Raw genomic sequence first — 10,570 nt, 5'->3', positions numbered from 1 at the left:
CGCGCGACTGCTACGGTCGTAGGTTCGAATCCTGCCTCGGGAATGGATGTATGTGATGTCCTTAGGTTACTTAGGTTTAAGTAGTTCTAAGTTCTAGGGGACTGATGACCACAGCTGTTAAGTCCCATAGTGCTCAGAGCCATACAGCCCACAGTCATGTTTCACTACCATACAATGGTAATCTTCAAACATACATTTTCGGAAATTTCTTCCTCAAATTGGCCGGGAATGTCCTTTTTACCAGTGCTAGTCTGCTTTTTATGTCATCCTTACTCCATTCGTTATGGGTTAATTTGCTGCTTAGTTAGCACAATTCCCTGACTTATTCTACTTTATCCCCAATTCTGATTTTAAATTTCTCGCTCTTCTCGTTTCTGCTACTACTCATTATTTTCATTTTTGTTCAAATTACTCTCAATCCATATTGCTGGCCGATGTAGCCGAGCGATTCTAGGCGCTTCAGTCCGGAACCGCGCTGCTGCTACGGTCGCAAGTTCGAATCCTGCCTCGGGAATGGATGTGTGTGATGTCCTTAGGTTAGTTAGGTTTAAGTAGTTGTAAGTTCTAGGGGACTGATGACCTCAGATGTTAAGTCCCATAGTGCTTAGAGCCATTTGAACCATTTTCAATCCATATTCTGTTCCCATTACACTGTTCATTACATTCGACAGATCTCGTAATTCTTCTTCGCATGTGCGACATTAACCTCTCACAGCCGTAACGACGTTTACGTCCCCTGTGTCGCATCAGAAGCCAGACTCACTGCATGGCTCACCGCTGACTGCTCTGAGAGGTCAGCGGCGGCAGCAGCTCTGAACAGGCGCGCACCCGCCCGCTATCAGCTCTAAAGATCTTCAGGCTACCAACAGACGACTGCATAATTCCAAAAATATGCAACACTCCTGGAATAATCTCGTATTTTTATTTATTGCGGTATGACAGTACCTGCTTCAAATGCGTAAAAGAATGTCCTCTACTATGTTGGTGCCTATAATTGTAACAAGGGTTAAACACTAACAAAGTATATCTACTTTTATTTTCCTTACAAGGATGATGCGTAGCTCTGTCTAGTAAATGAGTGCATTATTGCAGTTAACCAAATCTACGCAAACTTTAGAATGGGACCGATTTAATTCTTGTGGTAAGCCGGCCGCTGTGGCCGAGCGGTTCTAGGCGCTTCAGTCTGGACCCGCGCGACCGCTACGGTCACAGGTTCGAATCCTGCCTCGGGCATGGATGTATGTGATGTCCTTAGGTTAGTTAGGTTTAATTAGTTCTAAGTCCTAGGGGACTGATGACCTCAGAAGTTAAGTCCCATAGTGCTCAGAGCCATTTGAACCATTTTTTTGAATTCTTGTGGTAAATAATGAAATCAAAACAGTTAACTGAATTACACTCAAGTAAGACACTTTTAGAAGTTCGGAAAAGTTCGGATAATCCTCACACGCAAATAACAAATAATGTCATGAAACCCGAAGACTCGTGACTTGGTCGATTTTCCTTTTAATTGGAATCTTGCTGAGTCACTTCATCCCTGTCCGCCCCTGGTACCTGAGTGGTCAGCACGTCAGAATGTCAATCCAAAGGGCCCGGGTTCGATTCCTGGCTGGGTCGGAGATTTTCTCCACTCACGGTGTGGGTGTTGTGTTGTCCTTATCATCATCATTTCATCCCCATCGATAAGCAAGTCGCCAAAGTGGCGTCAACTCGAGAGACTTGCACTAGGCGAACGGTCTACCCGACGGGAGGCCCTAGTCACACGACATTATTATACTTCATCCTTGCCCGTAAATTTTCGTATCAGTCTGCTAGCGTGATGGAGGGTATGTTAACCGAAACATACACTCGGTTTCCAAATAGTTAAATTGCGTCATTGCAGTAAACCACAAACGAACCAATTTCTTTCTGTCTTAACATTAAATCGTATAACTTGCAACATAAGAGAATTTCTTGCTTCGTTATCTCTCCACTAATATTGACCTGTTTGGCATGATCACGGCGATTATTCCCGTAATGCAAGAATGAGTCCTTTGACTGGTTGTCCGAACGTGTGAATACACTCCTGGAAATGGAAAAAAGAACACATTGACACCGGTGTGTCAGACCCACCATACTTGCTCCGGACACTGCGAGAGGACTGTACAAGCAATGATCACACGCACGGCACAGCGGAAACACCAGGAACCGCGGTGTTGGCCGTCGAATGGCGCTAGCTGCGCAGCATTTGTGCACCGCCGCCGTCAGTGTCAGCCAGTTTGTCGTGGCATACGGAGCTCCATCGCAGTCTTTAGCACAGGTAGCATGCCGCGACAGCGTGGACGTGAACCGTATGTGCAGTTGACGGACTTTGAGCGAGGGCGTATAGTGGGCATGCGGGAGGCCGGGTGGACGTCCCGCCGAATTGCTCAACACGTGGGGCGTGAGGTCTCCACAGTACATCGATGTTGTCGCCAGTGGTCGGCGGAAGGTGCACGTGCCCGTCGACCTGGGACCGGACCGCAGCGACGCACGGATGCACGCCAAGACCGTAGGATCCTACGCAGTGCCGTAGGGGACCGCACCGCCACTTCCCAGCAAATTAGGGACACTGTTGCTCCTGGGGTATCGGCGAGGACCATTCGCAACCGTCTCCATGAAGCTGGGCTACGGTCCCGCACACCGTTAGGCCGTCTTCCGCTCACTCCCCAACATCGTGCAGCCCGCCTCCAGTGGTGTCGCGACAGGCGTGAATGGAGGGACGAATGGAGACGTGTCGTCTTCAGCGATGAGAGTCGCTTCTGCCTTGGTGCCAATGATGGTCGTATGCGTGTTTGGCGCCGTGCAGGTGAGCGCCACAATCAGGACTGCATACGACCGAGGCACACAGGGCCAACACCCGGCATCATGGTGTGGGGAGCGATCTCCTACACTGGCCGTACACCACTGGTGATCGTCGAGGGGACACTGAATAGTGCACGGTACATCCAAACCGTCATCGAACCCATCGTTCTACCATTCCTAGACCGGCAAGGGAACTTGCTTTTCCAACAGGACAATGCACGTCCGCATGTATCCCGTGCCACCCAACGTGCTCTAGAAGGTGTAAGTCAACTACCCTGGCCAGCAAGATCTCCGGATCTGCCCCCATTGAGCATGTTTGGGACTGGATGAAGCGTCGTCTCACGCGGTCTGCACGTCCAGCACGAACGCTGGTCCAACTGAGGCGCCAGGTGGAAATGGCGTGGCAAGCCGTTCCACAGGACTACATCCAGCATCTCTACGATCGTCTCCATGGGAGAATAGCAGCCTGCATTGCTGCGAAAGGTGGATATACACTGTACTAGTGCCGACATTGTGCATGCTCTGTTGCCTGTGTCTATGTGCCTGTGGTTCTGTCAGTGTGATCATGTGATGTATCTGACCCCAGGAATGTGTCAATAAAGTTTCCCCTTCCTGGGACAATGAATTCACGGTGTTCTTATTTCAATTTCCAGGAGTGTATTTACACGGCAGGTAAAAACGACTCTCTATTAGCATAGGACCATAGAACTCAACCGCGTGCAGCATATGTTTACATGAGGTTCTGTCACATATGTATTCGATGTAAAAGAATATGCATATTATTACTGAACAGCAGCTATTGTACCTCATTATGACCTTGAAGTGAATTACCATTTCCTTCGTGGAGCCAAAGTTACATTACTGAGAAGTCTGATTATTTTTCACTTTTTGATTTGTTCGTATGGTTCTACGATTAATGTCTCCACCTATAATTACTGTTTCACCAAGACTTGTTCGGGAATAAACCGAAGTATAAAGGGCTGTTGTCATTTAGCTGTTACGTTAGTTCGGTAGTGTAAGTTGTTCTGGAATTCAGTCCTGTTTGTATTCTGTATTACGCGCATTGTTCAAAGTGTGGCATTCATTATTTGGGCTCAGTGTAACTGATAGAGGATTGTCGACAAATTGTTCTGCCCTTAATTTTCGGAGTGACAAGAGTACTTCTGCTGAAGTGAAAAAAAATTTTAATGACGGAATAGACAAACTAGACACGAAATCGAGATTCTTGGTTTCTTGGTGTCTACCCTAGACTTGTTTATTACGTTGACGTCTATCAGCTTAACCAGAAATACTTCCTTTTTATCTTGCAAGCATGAGACAAGTGTTCGAACATAAAACGTAATACAAACTGTAATGTAGCAAGTTATTTCGTGTTATCATAGGTGCAAATAAGTATGGAGCACTGAGCACCCGTAGTTGCGGGAGATTCGTTCGTTTTTTTTTCTCTCTCTTTCTTTAGTTACAACGCAGCTGATGCACCTGACACACCTGTGGCAGTGAATCAGCCTGCCACTAGAACGCTATGGATATTTATAATCCCTAGGAATTTAAATAAACTACAATAATTATTTTTGTTATTGCTAAAATTATACCATCCAAATTTCATTTAGTTATTCATCACAGTTTCGAAGATAGAAAATTTTACCTAAAAATCTCAAAACCGTTCCTTCAACATCATATGGAGCTATTATGAGAATATATGGAGATGGTATCTGTCCTTTCAGAAATGTCCGAAAGAACAGATACCATTGGTGACCATGCAGCTCTCTAGAATGAAATGATAATTAAATCAAGACCATAAGCTGCCGACTGGCGTTGATATAGATGAATGGCGACAGTCGTAAATGTGTGCCCCAACCGGGACTCGAACCCGGGATCTCCTGCTTACATGGCAGATGCTCTATCCATCTGAGCCACAGAGGGCACAGAGGATAGTGCGACTGCAGGGATTTATCCCTTGCACACTCCCCGTGAGACCCACATTCTCATATAATGTCCACACACTACATTCATATTACCCCTGCCCATTACACTCATTACTCGCAGCAGACAATCTTACTGAGCACGGTAAGATCTCGGGCAATGGGTGTGCATCCGCACAGAAGAATGTCAATGGCCGGTTAGCCTTAACTATATGAAGATGGTATCTGTTCTTTTGGACATGTCCGAAAGAATAGATACCATCAGTGACCATGCAGCTCTCTAGAATGAAATGATAATTAAATCAAGACCATAAGCTGCCGACTGGCGTTGATATAGATGAATGGCGACAGTCGTAAATGTGTGCCCCAACCGGGACTCGAACCCGGGATCTCCTGCTTACATGGCAGATGCTCTATCCATCTGAGCCACAGAGGGCACAGAGGATAGTGCGACTGCAGGGATTTATCCCTTGCACACTCCCCGTGAGACCCACATTCTCATATAATGTCCACACACTACATTCATATTACCCCTGCCCATTACACTCATTACTCGCAGCAGACAATCTTACTGAGCACGGTAAGATCTCGGGCAATGGGTGTGCATCCGCACAGAAGAATGTCAATGGCCGGTTAGCCTTAACTATATGAAGATGGTATCTGTTCTTTTGGACATGTCCGAAAGAACAGATACCATCGGTGACCATGCAGCTCTCTAGAATGAAATGATAATTAAATCAAGACCATAAGCTGCCGACTGGCGTTGATATAGATGAATGGCGACAGTCGTAAATGTGTGCCCCAACCGGGACTCGAACCCGGGATCTCCTGCTTACATGGCAGATGCTCTATCCATCTGAGCCACAGAGGGCACAGAGGATAGTGCGACTGCAGGGATTTATCCCTTGCACACTCCCCGTGAGACCCACATTCTCATATAATGTCCACACACTACATTCATATTACCCCTGCCCATTACACTCATTACTCGCAGCAGACAATCTTACTGAGCACGGTAAGATCTCGGGCAATGGGTGTGCATCCGCACAGAAGAATGTCAATGGCCGGTTAGCCTTAACTATATGAAGATGGTATCTGTTCTTTTGGACATGTCCGAAAGAACAGATACCATCGGTGACCATGCAGCTCTCTAGAATGAAATGATAATTAAATCAAGACCATAAGCTGCCGACTGGCGTTGATATAGATGAATGGCGACAGTCGTAAATGTGTGCCCCAACCGGGACTCGAACCCGGGATCTCCTGCTTACATGGCAGATGCTCTATCCATCTGAGCCACAGAGGGCACAGAGGATAGTGCGACTGCAGGGATTTATCCCTTGCACACTCCCCGTGAGACCCACATTCTCATATAATGTCCACACACTACATTCATATTACCCCTGCCCATTACACTCATTACTCGCAGCAGACAATCTTACTGAGCACGGTAAGATCTCGGGCAATGGGTGTGCATCCGCACAGAAGAATGTCAATGGCCGGTTAGCCTTAACTATATGAAGATGGTATCTGTTCTTTTGGACATGTCCGAAAGAATAGATACCATCAGTGACCATGCAGCTCTCTAGAATGAAATGATAATTAAATCAAGACCATAAGCTGCCGACTGGCGTTGATATAGATGAATGGCGACAGTCGTAAATGTGTGCCCCAACCGGGACTCGAACCCGGGATCTCCTGCTTACATGGCAGATGCTCTATCCATCTGAGCCACAGAGGGCACAGAGGATAGTGCGACTGCAGGGATTTATCCCTTGCACACTCCCCGTGAGACCCACATTCTCATATAATGTCCACACACTACATTCATATTACCCCTGCCCATTACACTCATTACTCGCAGCAGACAATCTTACTGAGCACGGTAAGATCTCGGGCAATGGGTGTGCATCCGCACAGAAGAATGTCAATGGCCGGTTAGCCTTAACTATATGAAGATGGTATCTGTTCTTTTGGACATGTCCGAAAGAATAGATACCATCAGTGACCATGCAGCTCTCTAGAATGAAATGATAATTAAATCAAGACCATAAGCTGCCGACTGGCGTTGATATAGATGAATGGCGACAGTCGTAAATGTGTGCCCCAACCGGGACTCGAACCCGGGATCTCCTGCTTACATGGCAGATGCTCTATCCATCTGAGCCACAGAGGGTACAGAGGATAGTGCGACTGCAGGGATTTATCCCTTGCACACTCCCCGTGAGACCCACATTCTCATATAATGTCCACACACTACATTCATATTACCCCTGCCCATTACACTCATTACTCGCAGCAGACAATCTTACTGAGCACGGTAAGATCTCGGGCAATGGGTGTGCATCCGCACAGAAGAATGTCAATGGCCGGTTAGCCTTAACTATATGAAGATGGTATCTGTTCTTTTGGACATGTCCGAAAGAATAGATACCATCAGTGACCATGCAGCTCTCTAGAATGAAATGATAATTAAATCAAGACCATAAGCTGCCGACTGGCGTTGATATAGATGAATGGCGACAGTCGTAAATGTGTGCCCCAACCGGGACTCGAACCCGGGATCTCCTGCTTACATGGCAGATGCTCTATCCATCTGAGCCACAGAGGGCACAGAGGATAGTGCGACTGCAGGGATTTATCCCTTGCACACTCCCCGTGAGACCCACATTCTCATATAATGTCCACACACTACATTCATATTACCCCTGCCCATTACACTCATTACTCGCAGCAGACAATCTTACTGAGCACGGTAAGATCTCGGGCAATGGGTGTGCATCCGCACAGAAGAATGTCAATGGCCGGTTAGCCTTAACTATATGAAGATGGTATCTGTTCTTTTGGACATGTCCGAAAGAACAGATACCATCGGTGACCATGCAGCTCTCTAGAATGAAATGATAATTAAATCAAGACCATAAGCTGCCGACTGGCGTTGATATAGATGAATGGCGACAGTCGTAAATGTGTGCCCCAACCGGGACTCGAACCCGGGATCTCCTGCTTACATGGCAGATGCTCTATCCATCTGAGCCACAGAGGGCACAGAGGATAGTGCGACTGCAGGGATTTATCCCTTGCACACTCCCCGTGAGACCCACATTCTCATATAATGTCCACACACTACATTCATATTACCCCTGCCCATTACACTCATTACTCGCAGCAGACAATCTTACTGAGCACGGTAAGATCTCGGGCAATGGGTGTGCATCCGCACAGAAGAATGTCAATGGCCGGTTAGCCTTAACTATATGAAGATGGTATCTGTTCTTTTGGACATGTCCGAAAGAACAGATACCATCGGTGACCATGCAGCTCTCTAGAATGAAATGATAATTAAATCAAGACCATAAGCTGCCGACTGGCGTTGATATAGATGAATGGCGACAGTCGTAAATGTGTGCCCCAACCGGGACTCGAACCCGGGATCTCCTGCTTACATGGCAGATGCTCTATCCATCTGAGCCACAGAGGGCACAGAGGATAGTGCGACTGCAGGGATTTATCCCTTGCACACTCCCCGTGAGACCCACATTCTCATATAATGTCCACACACTACATTCATATTACCCCTGCCCATTACACTCATTACTCGCAGCAGACAATCTTACTGAGCACGGTAAGATCTCGGGCAATGGGTGTGCATCCGCACAGAAGAATGTCAATGGCCGGTTAGCCTTAACTATATGAAGATGGTATCTGTTCTTTTGGACATGTCCGAAAGAACAGATACCATCGGTGACCATGCAGCTCTCTAGAATGAAATGATAATTAAATCAAGACCATAAGCTGCCGACTGGCGTTGATATAGATGAATGGCGACAGTCGTAAATGTGTGCCCCAACCGGGACTCGAACCCGGGATCTCCTGCTTACATGGCAGATGCTCTATCCATCTGAGCCACAGAGGGCACAGAGGATAGTGCGACTGCAGGGATTTATCCCTTGCACACTCCCCGTGAGACCCACATTCTCATATAATGTCCACACACTACATTCATATTACCCCTGCCCATTACACTCATTACTCGCAGCAGACAATCTTACTGAGCACGGTAAGATCTCGGGCAATGGGTGTGCATCCGCACAGAAGAATGTCAATGGCCGGTTAGCCTTAACTATATGAAGATGGTATCTGTTCTTTTGGACATGTCCGAAAGAACAGATACCATCGGTGACCATGCAGCTCTCTAGAATGAAATGATAATTAAATCAAGACCATAAGCTGCCGACTGGCGTTGATATAGATGAATGGCGACAGTCGTAAATGTGTGCCCCAACCGGGACTCGAACCCGGGATCTCCTGCTTACATGGCAGATGCTCTATCCATCTGAGCCACAGAGGGCACAGAGGATAGTGCGACTGCAGGGATTTATCCCTTGCACACTCCCCGTGAGACCCACATTCTCATATAATGTCCACACACTACATTCATATTACCCCTGCCCATTACACTCATTACTCGCAGCAGACAATCTTACTGAGCACGGTAAGATCTCGGGCAATGGGTGTGCATCCGCACAGAAGAATGTCAATGGCCGGTTAGCCTTAACTATATGAAGATGGTATCTGTTCTTTTGGACATGTCCGAAAGAACAGATACCATCGGTGACCATGCAGCTCTCTAGAATGAAATGATAATTAAATCAAGACCATAAGCTGCCGACTGGCGTTGATATAGATGAATGGCGACAGTCGTAAATGTGTGCCCCAACCGGGACTCGAACCCGGGATCTCCTGCTTACATGGCAGATGCTCTATCCATCTGAGCCACAGAGGGCACAGAGGATAGTGCGACTGCAGGGATTTATCCCTTGCACACTCCCCGTGAGACCCACATTCTCATATAATGTCCACACACTACATTCATATTACCCCTGCCCATTACACTCATTACTCGCAGCAGACAATCTTACTGAGCACGGTAAGATCTCGGGCAATGGGTGTGCATCCGCACAGAAGAATGTCAATGGCCGGTTAGCCTTAACTATATGAAGATGGTATCTGTTCTTTTGGACATGTCCGAAAGAACAGATACCATCGGTGACCATGCAGCTCTCTAGAATGAAATGATAATTAAATCAAGACCATAAGCTGCCGACTGGCGTTGATATAGATGAATGGCGACAGTCGTAAATGTGTGCCCCAACCGGGACTCGAACCCGGGATCTCCTGCTTACATGGCAGATGCTCTATCCATCTGAGCCACAGAGGGCACAGAGGATAGTGCGACTGCAGGGATTTATCCCTTGCACACTCCCCGTGAGACCCACATTCTCATATAATGTCCACACACTACATTCATATTACCCCTGCCCATTACACTCATTACTCGCAGCAGACAATCTTACTGAGCACGGTAAGATCTCGGGCAATGGGTGTGCATCCGCACAGAAGAATGTCAATGGCCGGTTAGCCTTAACTATATGAAGATGGTATCTGTTCTTTTGGACATGTCCGAAAGAACAGATACCATCGGTGACCATGCAGCTCTCTAGAATGAAATGATAATTAAATCAAGACCATAAGCTGCCGACTGGCGTTGATATAGATGAATGGCGACAGTCGTAAATGTGTGCCCCAACCGGGACTCGAACCCGGGATCTCCTGCTTACATGGCAGATGCTCTATCCATCTGAGCCACAGAGGGCACAGAGGATAGTGCGACTGCAGGGATTTATCCCTTGCACACTCCCCGTGAGACCCACATTCTCATATAATGTCCACACACTACATTCATATTACCCCTGCCCATTACACTCATTACTCGCAGCAGACAATCTTACTGAGCACGGTAAGATCTCGGGCAATGGGTGTGCATC

General features: G+C 47.2%; 13 non-coding genes across 13 annotated transcripts; all 13 read right to left on the bottom strand.

Annotated features, from left to right (window-relative positions):
* Nucleotides 1-4,669: 4,669 nt before the first annotated feature.
* Trnat-ugu (transfer RNA threonine (anticodon UGU)) lies at nucleotides 4,670-4,744 on the bottom strand. Its single transcript has one exon. It is a non-coding gene; the product is annotated as a tRNA-Thr (tRNA).
* A 360-nt stretch (nucleotides 4,745-5,104) lies between these two features.
* On the bottom strand, nucleotides 5,105-5,179 carry Trnat-ugu (transfer RNA threonine (anticodon UGU)). The gene has a single exon. It is a non-coding gene; the product is annotated as a tRNA-Thr (tRNA).
* Nucleotides 5,180-5,539: 360 nt separating this feature from the next.
* Trnat-ugu (transfer RNA threonine (anticodon UGU)) lies at nucleotides 5,540-5,614 on the bottom strand. The gene has a single exon. It is a non-coding gene; the product is annotated as a tRNA-Thr (tRNA).
* A 360-nt stretch (nucleotides 5,615-5,974) lies between these two features.
* Trnat-ugu (transfer RNA threonine (anticodon UGU)) lies at nucleotides 5,975-6,049 on the bottom strand. The gene has a single exon. It is a non-coding gene; the product is annotated as a tRNA-Thr (tRNA).
* Nucleotides 6,050-6,409: 360 nt separating this feature from the next.
* On the bottom strand, nucleotides 6,410-6,484 carry Trnat-ugu (transfer RNA threonine (anticodon UGU)). Its single transcript has one exon. It is a non-coding gene; the product is annotated as a tRNA-Thr (tRNA).
* Nucleotides 6,485-7,279: 795 nt separating this feature from the next.
* On the bottom strand, nucleotides 7,280-7,354 carry Trnat-ugu (transfer RNA threonine (anticodon UGU)). Its single transcript has one exon. It is a non-coding gene; the product is annotated as a tRNA-Thr (tRNA).
* A 360-nt stretch (nucleotides 7,355-7,714) lies between these two features.
* Trnat-ugu (transfer RNA threonine (anticodon UGU)) lies at nucleotides 7,715-7,789 on the bottom strand. Its single transcript has one exon. It is a non-coding gene; the product is annotated as a tRNA-Thr (tRNA).
* A 360-nt stretch (nucleotides 7,790-8,149) lies between these two features.
* On the bottom strand, nucleotides 8,150-8,224 carry Trnat-ugu (transfer RNA threonine (anticodon UGU)). Its single transcript has one exon. It is a non-coding gene; the product is annotated as a tRNA-Thr (tRNA).
* Nucleotides 8,225-8,584: 360 nt separating this feature from the next.
* Trnat-ugu (transfer RNA threonine (anticodon UGU)) lies at nucleotides 8,585-8,659 on the bottom strand. The gene has a single exon. It is a non-coding gene; the product is annotated as a tRNA-Thr (tRNA).
* Nucleotides 8,660-9,019: 360 nt separating this feature from the next.
* On the bottom strand, nucleotides 9,020-9,094 carry Trnat-ugu (transfer RNA threonine (anticodon UGU)). Its single transcript has one exon. It is a non-coding gene; the product is annotated as a tRNA-Thr (tRNA).
* A 360-nt stretch (nucleotides 9,095-9,454) lies between these two features.
* Trnat-ugu (transfer RNA threonine (anticodon UGU)) lies at nucleotides 9,455-9,529 on the bottom strand. The gene has a single exon. It is a non-coding gene; the product is annotated as a tRNA-Thr (tRNA).
* A 360-nt stretch (nucleotides 9,530-9,889) lies between these two features.
* Trnat-ugu (transfer RNA threonine (anticodon UGU)) lies at nucleotides 9,890-9,964 on the bottom strand. The gene has a single exon. It is a non-coding gene; the product is annotated as a tRNA-Thr (tRNA).
* A 360-nt stretch (nucleotides 9,965-10,324) lies between these two features.
* Trnat-ugu (transfer RNA threonine (anticodon UGU)) lies at nucleotides 10,325-10,399 on the bottom strand. Its single transcript has one exon. It is a non-coding gene; the product is annotated as a tRNA-Thr (tRNA).
* Nucleotides 10,400-10,570: the final 171 nt, after the last annotated feature.

Source organism: Schistocerca serialis, chromosome 9 (genome assembly GCF_023864345.2).
Source record: "Schistocerca serialis cubense isolate TAMUIC-IGC-003099 chromosome 9, iqSchSeri2.2, whole genome shotgun sequence".
NCBI lineage: Eukaryota > Metazoa > Arthropoda > Insecta > Orthoptera > Acrididae > Schistocerca > Schistocerca serialis.
The sequence above is the reverse complement of the archived record's forward strand: the minus strand, read 5'-3'. Positions and strand labels throughout refer to the sequence as shown.